Genomic DNA, 18006 nt, shown 5'->3' with positions numbered 1-18006 from the left:
TGTGTGTGTGTGTTACAGTGTGTGTGTGTTACAGTGTGTGTGTGTTACAGTGTGTGTGTGTGTGTGTGTGTTACAGTGTGTGTGTGTTACAGTGTGTGTGTGTGTGTGTTGGTGCCCTGTCTCTCGGAGGACAACTTGCTGCTGTCCCAGTCAGAGTTCAGACACAGAAGTTTCCGGGAGGATGTGGAACGCGTGTTGCCAGGGCAACCAGGTGAACACCACCTTCTCTGATTGCGTCGTGCAGATGGCCGGCACACCTGGCTAAGGTGGGGTTTTATAGCGCACACACACACACACACACACACACACACACACACACACACACACACACACACACACACACACACAGAGTTGAAGTCGGAAGTTTACATACACTTAGGTTGGAGTCATTAAAACTTGTTTTTCAACCACTCCACAAATGTCTTGTTAACAAACTATAGTTTTGGCAGGTCGGATAGGACATCTACTTTGTGCATGTCACAAGTCGTTTTTCCGACAATTGTTTACAGACAGATTATTTCACTTATAATTCACTGTATCACAATTCCAGTGGGTCAGAAGTTTACATACACTAAGTAGACTGTGCCTTTAAACATCTTGGAAAATTCCTGAAAATTATGTGGCTTTAGAAGCTTCTGATAGGCGAATTGACATCATTTGAGTCAATTGGAGGTGTACCTGTGGATGTATTTCAAGGCCTACCTTCAAACTCTGTGCCTCTTTGCTTAACATCATGGGAAAATCAAAAGAAATCAGCCAAGAAAATTTCTAGACCTCCACAAGTCTGGTTCATCCTTGGAAGCAATTCCAAACGCTAGCAAAGGACCTTGTGAAGATGCTGGAGGAAACAGGTACAAAAGTATCTATATCCACAGTAAAACGAGTCCTATATCGACATAACCTGAAAGGCTGCTCAGCAAGGAAGAAGCCACTGCTCCAAAACCACCATAAAAAAGCCAGACTACGGTTTGTAACTGCACATGGGGACAAAGATCGTACTTTTTGGAGAAATGTCCTCTGGTCTGATGAAACAAAAATAGAACTGTTTGGCCATAATGACCATCGTTATGTTTGGAGGTAAAAGGGGGAGGCTTGCAAGCCGAAGAACGCCATCCCAACCGTGAAGCACGGGGGTGGCAGCATCATGTTGTGGCGGTGCTTTGCTGCAGGAGGGACTGGTGCACTTCACAAAATAGATGGCATCATGAGGACGGAAAATTATGTGGATATATTGAAGCAACATTTCAAGACATCAGTCAGGAAGTTAAAGCTTGGTCTCAAATGGGTCTTCCAAATGGACAATGACCCCAAGCATACTTCCAAAGTTGTGTCAAAATGGCTTAAGGACAACAACGTCAAGGTATTGGAGTGGCCATCACAAAGCCCTGACCTCAATCCTATAGAAGATTTGTGGGCAGAACTGAAAAAGTGTGTGCGAGCAAGGAGGCCTACAAACCTGATTCAGTTACACCAGCTCTGTCAGGAGGAATGAGCCAAAACTCACCCAATTAATTGTGGGAAGCTTGTGGAAGGCTACCCGAAACGTTTGACGAAAACGAATACTGATAGAGTGGACGTAAACTTCTGACCCACTGGGAATGTGATGAAAGAAATAAAAGCTGAAATAAATCATTCTCTCTACTATTATTCTGACATTTCACATTCTTAAAATAAAGTAGTGATCCTAACTGACCTAAGACAGGGAATTCTTACTGGGATTAAATGTCAGGAATTGTGAAAAACTGAGTTTAAATGTATTTGGCTAAGGTGTATGTAAACTTCTGACTTCAACTGTATATACAAACACACACACCATCATACATAAACACACACACACATATTAATACACACACACTCAGCAGGTCGGATATGGGTCAGAGTTACTCAGCATTAAGTTAAGCCTGGGCTGCACACTGAGATCAATGCCACACACACACACAAACACACACACACACACACACACACACACACACACACACACACACACACACACACACACACACACACACACACACACACACACACACACCAGATTCTCTTTGGGGCCTCAGCATCCCCCATTGTGTCTGCTGGCAGAGAGAGGGAGGGGGGAGAGATAGAGAGGGAGGGGGGAGAGATAGAGAGGGAGGGGGGAGAGATAGAGAGGGAGGGGGGAGAGAGATAGAGAGAGAGAGAGGAAAGGGAGAGAGACAGAGAGAGAGAGAGAGAGAGAGAGAGAGACAGAGAGAGATGGAGAGAGAGAGAGACAGAGACAGAGACAGAGAGAGAGAGTGAGAGTGAGAGAGAGAGAGAGGAAAGGGAGAGAGACAGAGAGAGAGAGAGAGAGAGAGAGAGACAGAGAGAGATGGAGAGAGAGAGAGAGCGAGAGACAGGGAGAGAGAGAGAGAGAGACAGAGAGAGAGAGAGAGAGAGAGAGAGAGAGAGAGAGTGAGAGACAGAGAGAGACAGAGAGAGAGAGAGAGCGAGAGACAGGGAGAGAGAGAGAGAGACATAGAGAGAGAGAGAGAGACAGAGAGAGAGAGAGAGAGAGAGAGAGACAGATAGAGACAGAGAGAGAGAGAGAGGGAGAGAGGGAGAGAGAGGGAGGGAGGGGAGAGAGGGGTTTGTATTATATTGATAGCAACACCAGGACACAGTTCATATCTGATGTGGTTCCATTGTTGTGATGGGTGTGGTGGGTGTGAAGAGAGTAGGAGTGGAACTGTGTGTGTGTGCGCGTGCGTGCGTGTCCGCACTGTTTGTGTTTGTGTGTGTGTGCCTATTTCCGTCTGTGTTTCTCTGTGAGTGTGTGTGTTTGTCTATATCCGGGTCGGAGAGAGAGAACGACAGTCCAGTCTGAGCTGTAGTAGTTAGACTACAGTAGTAGTTAGAGGGTTAGAGTACAGTAGTAGTTAGAGAACAGTAGTAGTTAGACTACAGTAGTAGTTAGAGATCAGTAGTAGTTAGAGTACAGTAGTAGTTAGAGTACAGTAGTAGTTAGACTACAGTAGTAGATAGAGTACAGTAGTAGTTAGAGTACAGTAGTAGATCGAGTACAGTAGTAGTTAGAGTTCAGTAGTAGTTAGAGGGTTAGAGTTCAGTAGTAGTTAGAGTACAGTAGTAGTTAGAGGGTTAGAGTACAGTAGTAGTTAGAGTACAGTAGTAGATAGAGGGTTAGAGTACAGTAGTAGTTAGAGGGTTAGAGTACAGTAGTAGTTAGAGTACAGTAGTAGATAGAGGGTTAGAGTTCAGTAGTAGTTAGAGTACAGTAGTAGTTAGAGGGTTAGAGTACAGTAGTAGTTAGAGTACAGTAGTAGATAGAGGGTTAGAGTACAGTAGTAGATAGAGGGTTAGAGTACAGTAGTAGTTAGAGTACAGTAGTAGTTAGAGTACAGTAGTAGTTAGAGTACAGTAGTAGTTAGACTACTGTAGTAGTTAGAGGGTTAGAGTACAGTAGTAGTTAGAGTTCAGTAGTAGTTAGAGGGTTAGACTACAGTAGTAGTTAGAGGGTTAGAGTACAGTAGTAGTTAGAGTTCAGTAGTAGTTAGAGGGTTAGAGTACAGTAGTAGTTAGAGTACAGTAGTAGTTAGAGTACAGTAGTAGTTAGAGTACAGTAGTAGTTAGACTACAGTAGTAGTTAGAGGGTTAGAGTACAGTAGTAGTTAGAGTACAGTAGTAGTTAGAGTACAGTAGTAGTTAGACTACAGTAGTAGTTAGAGGGTTAGAGTACAGTAGTAGTTAGAGTTCAGTAGTAGTTAGAGGGTTAGACTACAGTAGTAGTTAGAGGGTTAGAGTACAGTAGTAGTTAGAGTTCAGTAGTAGTTAGAGGGTTAGAGTACAGTAGTAGTTAGAGGGTTAGAGTACAGTAGTAGTTAGAGTACAGTAGTAGTTAGACTACAGTAGTAGTTAGAGGGTTAGAGTTCAGTTGTAGTTAGAGTACAGTAGTAGTTAGACTACAGTAGTAGTTAGAGTACAGTAGTAGATAGAGGGTTAGAGTACAGTAGTAGTTAGAGTACAGTAGTAGTTAGAGTTCAGTAGTAGTTAGAGTCCAGTAGTAGATAGAGTACAGTAGTAGTTAGAGTTCAGTAGTAGTTAGAGTACAGTAGTAGATAGAGTACAGTAGTAGTTAGAGTTCAGTAGTAGATAGAGTACAGTAGTAGTTAGAGGGTTAGAGTACAGTAGTAGTTAGAGTACAGTAGTATTTAGAGGGTTAGAGTACAGTAGTAGTTAGAGTACAGTAGTAGTTAGAGGGTTAGAGTACAGTAGTAGTTAGAGGGTTAGAGTACAGTAGTAGTTAGAGTTCAGTAGTAGTTAGAGGGGTAGAGTACAGTAGTAGTTAGAGTACAGTAGTAGTTAGAGTACAGTAGTAGTTAGAGTACAGTAGTAGTTAGACTACAGTAGTAGTTAGAGGGTTAGAGTACAGTAGTAGTTAGAGGGTTAGAGTACAGTAGTAGTTAGAGTTCAGTAGTAGTTAGAGGGTTAGAGTACAGTAGTAGTTAGAGGGTTAGAGTACAGTAGTAGTTAGAGTACAGTAGTAGTTAGAGTACAGTAGTAGTTAGACTACAGTAGTAGTTAGAGGGTTAGAGTACAGTAGTAGTTAGAGTACAGTAGTAGATAGAGTACAGTAGTAGTTAGAGTTCAGTAGTAGTTAGAGTACAGTAGTAGATAGAGTACAGTAGTAGTTAGAGTTCAGTAGTAGATAGAGTACAGTAGTAGTTAGAGGGTTAGAGTACAGTAGTAGTTAGAGGGTTAGAGTACAGTAGTAGTTAGAGTTCAGTAGTAGTTAGAGGGGTAGAGTACAGTAGTAGTTAGAGTACAGTAGTAGTTAGAGTACAGTAGTAGTTAGAGTACAGTAGTAGTTAGAGTACAGTAGTAGTTAGAGGGTTAGAGTACAGTAGTAGTTAGAGGGTTAGAGTACAGTAGTAGTTAGAGTTCAGTAGTAGTTAGAGGGTTAGAGTACAGTAGTAGTTAGAGGGTTAGAGTACAGTAGTAGTTAGAGTACAGTAGTAGTTAGAGTACAGTAGTAGTTAGACTACAGTAGTAGTTAGAGGGTTAGAGTACAGTAGTAGTTAGAGTACAGTAGTAGATAGAGTACAGTAGTAGTTAGAGTTCAGTAGTAGTTAGACTACAGTAGTAGTTAGAGGGTTAGAGTTCAGTAGTAGTTAGAGTACAGTAGTAGATAGAGTACAGTAGTAGTTAGAGTTCAGTAGTAGTTAGAGTACAGTAGTAGATAGAGTACAGTAGTAGTTAGAGTTCAGTAGTAGATAGAGTACAGTAGTAGTTAGAGGGTTAGAGTACAGTAGTAGTTAGAGTACAGTAGTATTTAGAGGGTTAGAGTACAGTAGTAGTTAGAGTACAGTAGTAGTTAGAGGGTTAGAGTACAGTAGTAGTTAGAGGGTTAGAGTACAGTAGTAGATAGAGTACAGTAGTAGTTAGAGGGTTAGAGTACAGTAGTAGTTAGAGGGTTAGAGTACAGTAGTAGTTAGAGGGTTAGAGTACAGTAGTAGTTAGAGGGTTAGAGTACAGTAGTAGTTAGAGTACAGTAGTAGTTAGAGGGTTAGAGTACAGTAGTAGTTAGAGGGTTAGAGTACAGTAGTAGTTAGAGTACAGTAGTATTTAGAGGGTTAGAGTACAGTAGTAGTTAGAGTACAGTAGTAGTTAGAGGGTTAGAGTACAGTAGTAGTTAGAGAGTTAGAGTACAGTAGTAGTTAGAGGGTTAGAGTACAGTAGTAGAGGGTCAAAGATCACCCCCCCCCCCCCCCAGACATGTTACAGCTACTGAGGGTCAAAGTGCTGGTGATATACCCCTCTATCTATATCTCTCTGGTGATATACCCCTCTATCTATATCTCTCTGGTGATATACCCCTCTATCTATATCTCTCTGGTGATATACCCCTCTATCTATATCTCTCTGGAGATATACCCCTCTATCTATATCTCTCTGGTGATATACCCCTCTATCTACATCTCTGGCGATATACCCCTCTATCTATATCTCTCTGGTTATATACCCCTCTATCTATATCTCTCTGGTGATATACCCCTCTATCTATATCTCTGGTGATATACCCCTCTATCTATATCTCTCTGGCGATATACCCCTCTATCTATATCTCTCTGGTGATATACCCCTCTATCTATATCTCTGGTGATATACCCCTCTATCTATATCTCTGGTGATATACCCCTCTATCTATATCTCTCTGGCGATATACCCCTCTATCTATATCTCTCTGGTGATATACCCCTCTATCTATATCTCTCTGGTGATATACCCCTCTATCTATATCTCTCTGGTGATATACCCCTCTATCTATATCTCTGGTGATATACCCCTCTATCTATATCTCTTGTGATATACCCTTCTATCTATATCTCTCTGGTGATATACCCCTCTATCTATATCTCTGGTGATATACCCCTATATCTATATCTCTCTGGTGATATACCCCTCTATCTACATCTCTGGCGATATACCCCTCTATCTATATCTCTCTGGTGATATACCCCTCTATCTACATCTCTGGCGATATACCCCTCTATCTATATCTCTCTGGCGATATACCCCTCTATCTATATCTCTCTGGTGATATACCCCTCTATCTATATCTCTGGTGATATACCCCTCTATCTATATCTCTGGTGATATACCCCTCTATCTATATCTCTGGTGATATACCCCTCTATCTATATCTCTGGTGATATACCCCTCTATCTATATCTCTCTGGTGATATACCTCTCTATCTACATCTCTGGCGATATACCCCTCTATCTATATCTCTGGTGATATACCCCTCTATCTATATCTCTCTGGTGATATACCCCTCTATCTATATATCTCTGGTGATACACCCCTCTATCTATATCTCTGGTGATATACCCCTCTATCTATATCTCTCTGGTGATATACCCCTCTATCTATATCTCTCTGGTGATATACCCCTCTATCTATATCTCTGGTGATATACCCCTCTATCTATATCTCTCTGGTGATATACCCCTCTATCTATATCTATCTGGTGATATACCCCTCTATCTATATATCTGGTGATATACCCCTCTATCTATATCTCTGGTGATATACCCTTCTATCTATATCTCTCTGGTGATATACCCCTCTATCTATATCTCTGGTGATATACCCCTATATCTATATCTCTGGTGATCTACCCCTCTATCTATATCTCTGGTGATATACCCCTCTATCTATATCTCTCTGGTGATATACCCCTATATCTATATCTCTCTGGTGATATACCCCTCTATCTATATCTCTGGTGATATACCCCTCTATCTATATCTCTCTGATGATATACCCCTCTATCTATATCTCTCTGGTGATATACCCCTCTATCTATATCTCTGGTGATATACCCCTCTATCTATATCTCTCTGGTGATAAACCCCTCTATCTATATCTCTGGTGATATACCCCTCTATCTATATCTCTGGTGATATACCCCTCTATCTATATCTCTCTGGTGATATACCCCTCTATCTATATCTATCTGGTGATATACCCCTCTATCTATATATCTGGTGATATACCCCTCTATCTATATCTCTGGTGATATACCCTTCTATCTATATCTCTCTGGTGATATACCCCTCTATCTATATCTCTGGTGATATACCCCTATATCTATATCTCTGGTGATATACCCCTCTATCTATATCTCTGGTGATATACCCCTCTATCTATATCTCTCTGGTGATATACCCCTATATCTATATCTCTCTGGTGATATACCCCTCTATCTATATCTCTGGTGATATACCCCTCTATCTATATCTCTCTGGTGATATACCCCTCTATCTATATCTCTCTGGTGATATACCCCTCTATCTATATCTCTGGTGATATACCCCTCTATCTATATCTCTCTGGTGATAAACCCCTCTATCTATATCTCTGGTGATATACCCCTCTATCTATATCTCTGGTGATATACCCCTCTATCTATATCTCTCTGGTGATATACCCCTCTATCTATATCTCTCTGGTGATATACCCCTCTATCTATATATCTCTGGTGATATACCCCTCTACCTATATATCTCTGGTGATATACCCCTCTATCTATATCTCTCTGGTGATATACCCCTCTATCTATATCTCTCTGGTGATATACCCCTCTATCTATATATCTCTGGTGATATACCCCTCTACCTATATATCTCTGGTGATATACCCCTCTATCTATATCTCTCTGGTGATATACCCCTCTATCTATATCTCTGGTGATATACCTCTCTATCTACATCTCTGGTGATATACCCCTCTATCTATATCTCTCTGGTGATATACCCCTCTATCTATATCTCTCTGGTGATATACCCCTCTATCTATATCTCTCTGGTGATATACCCCTCTATCTATATCTCTGGTGATATACCCCTATATCTATATCTCTGGTGATATACCCCTATATCTATATCTCTGGTGATATACCCCTCTATCTATATCTCTCTGGTGATATACCCCTCTATCTATATCTCTGGTGATATACCTCTCTATCTACATCTCTGGTGATATACCCCTCTATCTATATCTCTCTGGTGATATACCCCTCTATCTATATCTCTCTGGTGATATACCCCTCTATCTATATCTCTCTGGTGATATACCCCTCTATCTATATCTCTCTGGTGATATACCCCTCTATCTACATCTCTGGCGATATACCCCTCTATCTATATCTCTCTGGTTATATACCCCTCTATCTATATCTCTCTGGTGATATACCCCTCTATCTATATCTCTGGTGATATACCCCTCTATCTATATCTCTCTGGCGATATACCCCTCTATCTATATCTCTCTGGTGATATACCCCTCTATCTATATCTCTGGTGATATACCCCTCTATCTATATCTCTGGTGATATACCCCTCTATCTATATCTCTCTGGCGATATACCCCTCTATCTATATCTCTCTGGTGATATACCCCTCTATCTATATCTCTCTGGTGATATACCCCTCTATCTATATCTCTGGTGATATACCCCTCTATCTATATCTCTGGTGATATACCCTTCTATCTATATCTCTCTGGTGATATACCCCTCTATCTATATCTCTGGTGATATACCCCTATATCTATATCTCTCTGGTGATATACCCCTCTATCTACATCTCTGGCGATATACCCCTCTATCTATATCTCTCTGGTGATATACCCCTCTATCTACATCTCTGGCGATATACCCCTCTATCTATATCTCTCTGGCGATATACCCCTCTATCTATATCTCTCTGGTGATATACCCCTCTATCTATATATCTCTGGTGATACACCCCTCTATCTATATCTCTGGTGATATACCCCTCTATCTATATCTCTCTGGTGATATACCCCTCTATCTATATCTCTCTGGTGATATACCCCTCTATCTATATCTCTGGTGATATACCCCTCTATCTATATCTCTCTGGTGATATACCCCTCTATCTATATCTATCTGGTGATATACCCCTCTATCTATATATCTGGTGATATACCCCTCTATCTATATCTCTGGTGATATACCCTTATATCTATATCTCTCTGGTGATATACCCCTCTATCTATATCTCTGGTGATATACCCCTATATCTATATCTCTGGTGATATACCCCTCTATCTATATCTCTGGTGATATACCCCTCTATCTATATCTCTCTGGTGATATACCCCTATATCTATATCTCTCTGGTGATATACCCCTCTATCAATATCTCTGGTGATATACCCCTCTATCTATATCTCTCTGGTGATATACCCCTCTATCTATATCTCTCTGGTGATATACCCCTATATCTATATCTCTGGTGATATACCCCTCTATCTATATCTCTCTGGTGATAAAACCCTCTATCTATATCTCTGGTGATATACCCCTCTATCTATATCTCTGGTGATATACCCCTCTATCTATATCTCTCTGGTGATATACCCCTCTATCTATATCTCTCTGGTGATATACCCCTCTATCTATATATCTCTGGTGATATACCCCTCTACCTATATATCTCTGGTGATATACCCCTCTATCTATATCTCTCTGGTGATATACCCCTCTATCTATATCTCTCTGGTGATATACCCCTCTATCTATATATCTCTGGTGATATACCCCTCTACCTATATATCTCTGGTGATATACCCCTCTATCTATATCTCTCTGGTGATATACCCCTCTATCTATATCTCTGGTGATATACCTCTCTATCTACATCTCTGGTGATATACCCCTCTATCTATATCTCTCTGGTGATATACCCCTCTATCTATATCTCTCTGGTGATATACCCCTCTATCTATATCTCTCTGGTGATATACCCCTCTATCTATATCTCTGGTGATATACCCCTCTATCTATATCTCTGGTGATATACCCCTCTATCTATATCTCTGGTGATATACCCCTCTATCTATATCTCTGGTGATATACCCCTCTATCTATATCTCTCTGGTGATATACCCCTCTATCTATATCTCTCTGGCGATATACCCCTCTATCTATATCTCTGGTGATATACCCCTATATCTATATCTCTCTGGTGATATACCCCTCTATCTATATCTCTGGTGATATACCCCTATATCTATATCTCTCTGGTGATATACCCCTCTATCTATATCTCTGGTGATATACCCCTCTATCTATATCTCTCTGGTGATATACCCCTATATCTATATCTCTCTGGTGATATACCCCTCTATCTATATCTCTGGTGATATACCCCTCTATCTATATCTCTCTGGTGATATACCCCTATATCTATATCTCTCTGGTGATATACCCCTCTATCTATATCTCGCTGGCGATATACCCCTCTATCTATATCTCTCTGGTGATATACCCCTCTATCTATATCTCTCTGGTGATATACCCCTCTATCTATATCTCTGGTGATATACCCCTCTATCTATATCTCTCTGGTGATATACCCCTCTATCTATATCTCTCTGGCGATATACCCCTCTATCTATATCTCTGGTGATATACCCCTATATCTATATCTCTCTGGTGATATACCCCTCTATCTATATCTCTGGTGATATACCCCTATATCTATATCTCTCTGGTGATATACCCCTCTATCTATATCTCTGGTGATATACCCCTCTATCTATATCTCTCTGGTGATATACCCCTATATCTATATCTCTCTGGCGATATACCCCTCTATCTATATCTCTCTGGTGATATACCCCTCTATCTATATCTCTCTGGTGATATACCCCTCTATCTATATCTCTCTGGTGATATACCCCTCTATCTATATCTCTCTGGTGATATACCCCTCTATCTATATCTCTCTGGTGATATACCCCTCTATCTATATCTCTCTGGTGATATACCCCTCTATCTATATCTCTCTGGTGATATACCCCTCTATCTATATCTCTGGTGATATACCCCTCTATCTATATCTCTCTGGTGATATACCCCTATATCTATATCTCTCTGGCGATATACCCCTCTATCTATATCTCTCTGGTGATATACCCCTCTATCTATATCTCTCTGGTGATATACCCCTCTATCTATATCTCTCTGGTGATATACCCCTCTATCTATATCTCTGGTGATATACCCCTCTATCTATATCTCTCTGGTGATATACCCCTCTATCTATATCTCTCTGGTGATATACCCCTCTATCTATATCTCTCTGGTGATATACCCCTCTATCTATATCTCTCTGGTGATATACCCCTCTATCTATATCTCTCTGGTGATATACCCCTCTATCTATATCTCTGGTGATATACCCCTCTATCTATATCTCTGGTGATATACCCCTCTATCTATATATCTCTGGTGATATACCCCTCTATCTATATCTCTGGTGATATACCCCTCTATCTATATATCTCTGGTGATATACCCCTCTATCTATATCTCTCTGGTGATATACCCCTCTATCTATATCTCTGGTGATATACCCCTCTATCTATATATCTCTGGTGATATACCCCTCTATCTATATCTCTGGTGATATACCCCTCTATCTATATCTCTCTGGTGATATACCCCTCTATCTATATCTCTGGTGATATACCCCTCTATCTATATCTCTGGTGATATACCCCTCTATCTATATCTCTCTGGTGATATACCCCTCTATCTATATCTCTCTGGTGATATACCCCTCTATCTATATCTCTCTGGTGATATACCCCTCTATCTATATCTCTCTGGTGATATACCCCTCTATCTATATCTCTCTGGTGATATACCCCTCTATCTATATCTCTCTGGTGATATACCCCTCTATCTATATCTCTGGTGATATACCCCTCTATCTATATCTCTCTGGTGATATACCCCTCTATCTATATCTCTGGTGATATACCCCTCTATCTATATCTCTGGTGATATACCCCTCTATCTACATCTCTCTGGTGATATACCCCTCTATCTATATCTCTCTGGTGATATACCCCTCTATCTATATCTCTGGTGATATACCCCTCTATCTATATCTCTGGTGATATACCCCTCTATCTATATCTCTGGTGATATACCCCTCTATCTATATCTCTGGTGATATACCCCTCTATCTATATCTCTCTGGTGATATACCCCTCTATCTATATCTCTCTGGTGATATACCCCTCTATCTATATCTCTCTGGTGATATACCCCTCTATCTATATATCTCTGGTGATATACCCCTCTATCTATATCTCTCTGGTGATATACCCCTCTATCTATATCTCTGGTGATATACCCCTCTATCTATATCTCTCTGGTGATATACCCCTCTATCTATATCTCTGGTGATATACCCCTCTATCTATATCTCTCTGGTGATATACCCCTCTATCTATATCTCTGGTGATATACCCCTCTATCTATATCTCTCTGGTGATATACCCCTCTATCTATATCTCTCTGGTGATATACCCCTCTATCTATATCTCTCTGGTGATATACCCCTCTATCTATATCTCTCTGGTGATATACTCCTCTATCTATATCTCTCTGGTGATATACCCCTCTATCTATATCTCTGGTGATATACCCCTCTATCTATATCTCTCTGGTGATATACCCCTCTATCTATATCTCTCTGGTGATATACCCCTCTATCTATATCTCTCTGGTATATACCCCTCTATCTATATCTCTGGTGATATACCCCTCTATCTATATCTCTCTGGTGATATACCCCTCTATCTATATCTCTCTGGTGATATACCCCTCTATCTATATCTCTCTGGTGATATACCCCTCTATCTATATCTCTCTGGTGATATACCCCTCTATCTATATCTCTCTGGTGATATACCCCTCTATCTATATCTCTGGTGATATACCCCTCTATCTATATCTCTGGTGATATACCCCTCTATCTATATCTCTGGTGATATACCCCTCTATCTATATCTCTGGTGATATACCCCTCTATCTATATCTCTCTGGTGATATACCCCTCTATCTATATCTCTGGTGATATACCCCTCTATCTATATCTCTGGTGATATACCCCTCTATCTATATCTCTGGTGATATACCCCTCTATCTATATCTCTGGTGATATACCCCTCTATCTATATCTCTCTGGTGATATACCCCTCTATCTATATCTCTGGTGATATACCCCTCTATCTATATCTCTACCTGAATGAGAATTAAGAACAAAGTTCACAACAATTAACTGCTTTGAGCCTCAACCTCGTTACTATTATAACACTGGGCTGTGAGGATGGATTGGTAGAGAGAGAGATAGAGAGAGAGAGGGGTTCAGAGAGAGGAGTTGGGAGAGAGAGCGATAGAGAGGAGATGGGAGAGAGAGAGCGATAGAGAGAGGGGTTCGGAGAGAGAGAGAGAGAGAGAGAGAGAGAGAGAGAGAGAGAGAGCGATAGAGAGAGGGGTTCGGAGAGAGGAGTTGGGAGAGAGAGCGGTAGAGAGGGGATGGGAGAGAGCGATAGAGAGAGGGGTTCGGATAGAGAGAGAGAGAGAGAGAAAGAGAGAGAGAGAGAGAGAGAGAGAGAGAGAGAGAGGCTTTAAGAGAAATAGAGAGAGAGAGGCTTTAAGAGAAATAGAGAGAGAGAAACCAAAGCACCGGAACGATTTTGATAGCATTGCAAATGACCTACACCCCCCCCCCCACCCCCCCACACACACACCCAAATTAAACAAATAAAAAACTGAAAATGCAAACTGTATGGAAAGCTGAAGGAACTACAGACTTTATACTACAGAGTTTATAGCAGGGGAGGGGGAGGAGGGGGACACATGGAGGGGGGAGGAGGGAGACACATGGAGGGGGAGGAGGGAGACACATGGAGGGGGGAGGAGGGAGACACAGGGAGGGGGAGGAGGGAGACACAGGGAGGGGGGAAGAGGGAGACACAGGGAGGGGGAGGAGGGAGACACAGGGAGGGGGAGGAGGGAGGTATAGATGGTACAGCAGGAAGGTATAGATGGTACAGCAGGGAGGTATAGATGGTACAGCAGGGAGGGAGGTATAGATGGTACAGCAGGAAGGTATAGATGGTACAGCAGGGAGGTATGGATGGTACAGCAGGGAGGTATAGATGGTACAGCAGGGAGGTATAGATGGTACAGCAGGGAGGTATAGAAGGTACAGCTGGGAGGGAGGTTTAGATGGTACAGCAGGGAGGTATAGATGGTACAGCAGGGAGGGAGGTATAGATGCTACAGCAGGGATGGGGTATAGATGGTACAGCAGGGCGGGGGGTATAGATGGTACAGCAGGGAGGTATAGATGGTACAGCAGGGAGGTATAGATGGTACAGCAGGGAGGTAGGTATAGATGGTACAGCAGGGAGGTATAAATGGTACAGCAGGGAGGTATAGATGGTACAGCAGGGAGGGAGGTATAGATGCTACAGCAGGGATGGGGGTATAGATGGTACAGCAGGGAGGGAGGTATAGATGGTACAGCAGGGAGGGAGGTATAGATGGTACAGCAGGGAGGTATAGATGGTACAGCAGGGAGGTAGGTATAGATGGTACAGCAGGGAGGTATAGATGGTACAGCAGGGAGGTATAGATGGTACAGCAGGGAGGGAGGTATAGATGGTACAGCAGGGAGGGAGGTATAGATGGTACAGCAGGGAGGGAGGTATAGATGGTACAGCAGGGAGGGAGGTATAGATGGTACAGCAGGGAGGTAGGTATAGATGGTACAGCAGGGAGGTATAGATGGTACAGCAGGGAGGTATAGATGGTACAGCAGGGAGGGAGGTATAGATGGTACAGCAGGGAGGGAGGTATAGATGGTACAGCAGGGAGGTATAGATGGTACAGCAGGGAGGTATAGATGGTACAGCAGGGAGGTAGAGATGGTACAGCAGGGAGGTATAGATGGTACAGCAGGGAGGTATAGATGGTACAGCAGGGAGGTATAGATGGTACAGCAGGGAGGGAGGTATAGATGGTACAGCAGGGAGGGAGGTATAGATGGTACAGCGGGGAGGTATAGATGGTACAGCAGGGAGGGAGGTATAGATGGTACAGCAGGGAGGGAGGTATAGATGGTACAGCAGGGAGGTAGGTATAGATGGTACAGCAGGGAGGTATAGATGGTACAGCAGAGAGGTATAGATGGTACAGCAGGGAGGTATAGATGGTACAGCAGGGAGGGAGGTATAGATGGTACAGCAGGGAGGGAGGTATAGATGGTACAACAGGGAGGGAGGTATAGATGGTACAGCAGGGAGGTATAGATGGTACAGAAGGAGGTAGAGATGGTACAGCAGGGAGGTATAGATGGTACAGCAGGGAGGTAGAGATGGTACAGCAGGGAGGTATAGATGGTACAGCAGGGAGTGATAGATGGTACATCAGGGAGGTATAGATTGTACAGCAGGGAGGGAGGTATAGATGGTACAGCAGGGAGGGAGGTATAGATTGTACAGCAGGGAGGTAGAGATGATACAGCAGGGAGGGAGGTATAGATGGTACAGCAGGGAGGTATAGATGGTACAGCAGGGAGGTATAGATGGTACAGCAGGGAAGTAGAGATGGTACAGCAGGGAAATATAGATGGTACAGCAGGGAGGTATAGATGGTACATCAGGGAGGTATAGATGGTACATCAGGGAGGTATAGATGGTACATCAGGGAGGTATAGATGGTACAGCAGGGAGGTATAGATGGTACAGCAGGGAGGTATAGATGGTACAACAGGGAGGTATAGATGGTACATCAGGGAGGTATAGATGGTACAGCAGGGAGGTATAGATGGTACAGCAGGGAGGTATAGATGGTACAGCAGGGAGGGAGGTATAGATGGTACAGCAGGGAGGTATAGATGGTACAGCAGGGAGGGAGGTATAGATGGTACAGCAGGGAGGGAGGTATAGATGGTACAGCAGGGAGGTAGGTATAGATGGTACAGCAGGGAGGTATAGATGGTACAGCAGGGAGGTATAGATGGTACAGCAGGGAGGGAGGTATAGATGGTACAGCAGGGAGGGAGGTATAGATAGTACAGCAGGGAGGTATAGATGGTACAGCAGGGAGGTAGAGATGGTACAGCAGGGAGGTATAGATGGTACAGCAGGGAGGGAGGTATAGATGGTACAGCGGGGAGGTATAGATGGTACAGCAGGGAGGGAGGTATAGATGGTACAACAGGGAGGGAGGTATAGATGGTACAGCAGGGAGGTATAGATGGTACAGAAGGGAGGTAGAGATGGTACAGCAGGGAGGTATAGATGGTACAGCAGGGAGGTAGAGATGGTACAGCAGGGAGGTATAGATGGTACAGCAGGGAGGGAGGTATAGATGGTACAGCAGGGTGGGAGGTATAGATGGTACAGCAGGGAGTGATAGATGGTACATCAGGGAGGTATAGATTGTACAGCAGGGAGGGAGGTATAGATGGTACAGCAGGGAGGGAGGTATAGATTGTACAGCAGGGAGGTAGAGATGATACAGCAGGGAGGGAGGTATAGATGGTACAGCAGGGAGGTATAGATGGTACAGCAGGGAGGTATAGATGGTACAGCAGGGAGGTAGAGATGGTACAGCAGGGAAATATAGATGGTACAGCAGGGAGGTATAGATGGTACAACAGGGAGGTATAGATGGTACATCAGGGAGGTATAGATGGTACATCAGGGAGGTATAGATGGTACAGCAGGGAGGTATAGATGGTACAGCAGGGAGGGAGGTATAGATGGTACAACAGGGAGGTATAGATGGTACATCAGGGAGGTATAGATGGTACAGCAGGGAGGTATAGATGGTACAGCAGGGAGGTATAGATGCTACAGCAGGGAGGTATAGATGGTACAGCAGGGAGGTATAGATGGTACAGCAGGGAGGTATAGATGCTACAGCAGGGATGGGGGTATAGATGGTACAGCAGGGTGGGAGGTATAGATGGTACAGCAGGGAGGTATAGATGGTACAGCAGGGAGGTATAGATGGTACAGCAGGGAGGGAGGTATAGATGGTACAGCAGGGAGGTATAGATGGTACAGCAGGGAGGTATAGATGGTACAACAGGGAGGTATAGATGGTACATCAGGGAGGTATAGATGGTACATCAGGGAGGTATAGATGGTACAGCAGGGAGGTATAGATGGTACAGCAGGGAGGGAGGTATAGATGGTACAACAGGGAGGTATAGATGGTACATCAGGGAGGTATAGATGGTACAGCAGGGAGGTATAGATGGTACAGCAGGGAGGTATAGATGCTACAGCAGGGAGGTATAGATGGTACAGCAGGGAGGTATAGATGGTACAGCAGGGAGGTATAGATGCTACAGCAGGGATGGGGGTATAGATGGTACAGCAGGGTGGGAGGTATAGATGGTACAGCAGGGAGGGAGGTATAGATGGTACAGCAGGGAGGGAGGTATAGATGGTACAGCAGCAGGGAGGTATAGATGGTACAGCAGGGAAGTCTCTCTCTGTCTCTCTCCTCTTTCTCTGTCACTTTCTTTCCTCTCTCTCTCTGTCTCTCTCCTCTCTCTCTGTCACTTTCTTTCCTCTCTCTCTCTCACTTTCCTCTCTCGCTGTCTCTCTCTCTCTCTCTCTGACCC

The sequence above is a fragment of the Oncorhynchus mykiss genome, chromosome 13 (genome assembly GCF_057628025.1).
Source record: "Oncorhynchus mykiss isolate SJ-2025 chromosome 13, ASM5762802v1, whole genome shotgun sequence".
NCBI lineage: Eukaryota > Metazoa > Chordata > Actinopteri > Salmoniformes > Salmonidae > Oncorhynchus > Oncorhynchus mykiss.
Note: the sequence above shows the minus strand (reverse complement) of the source record.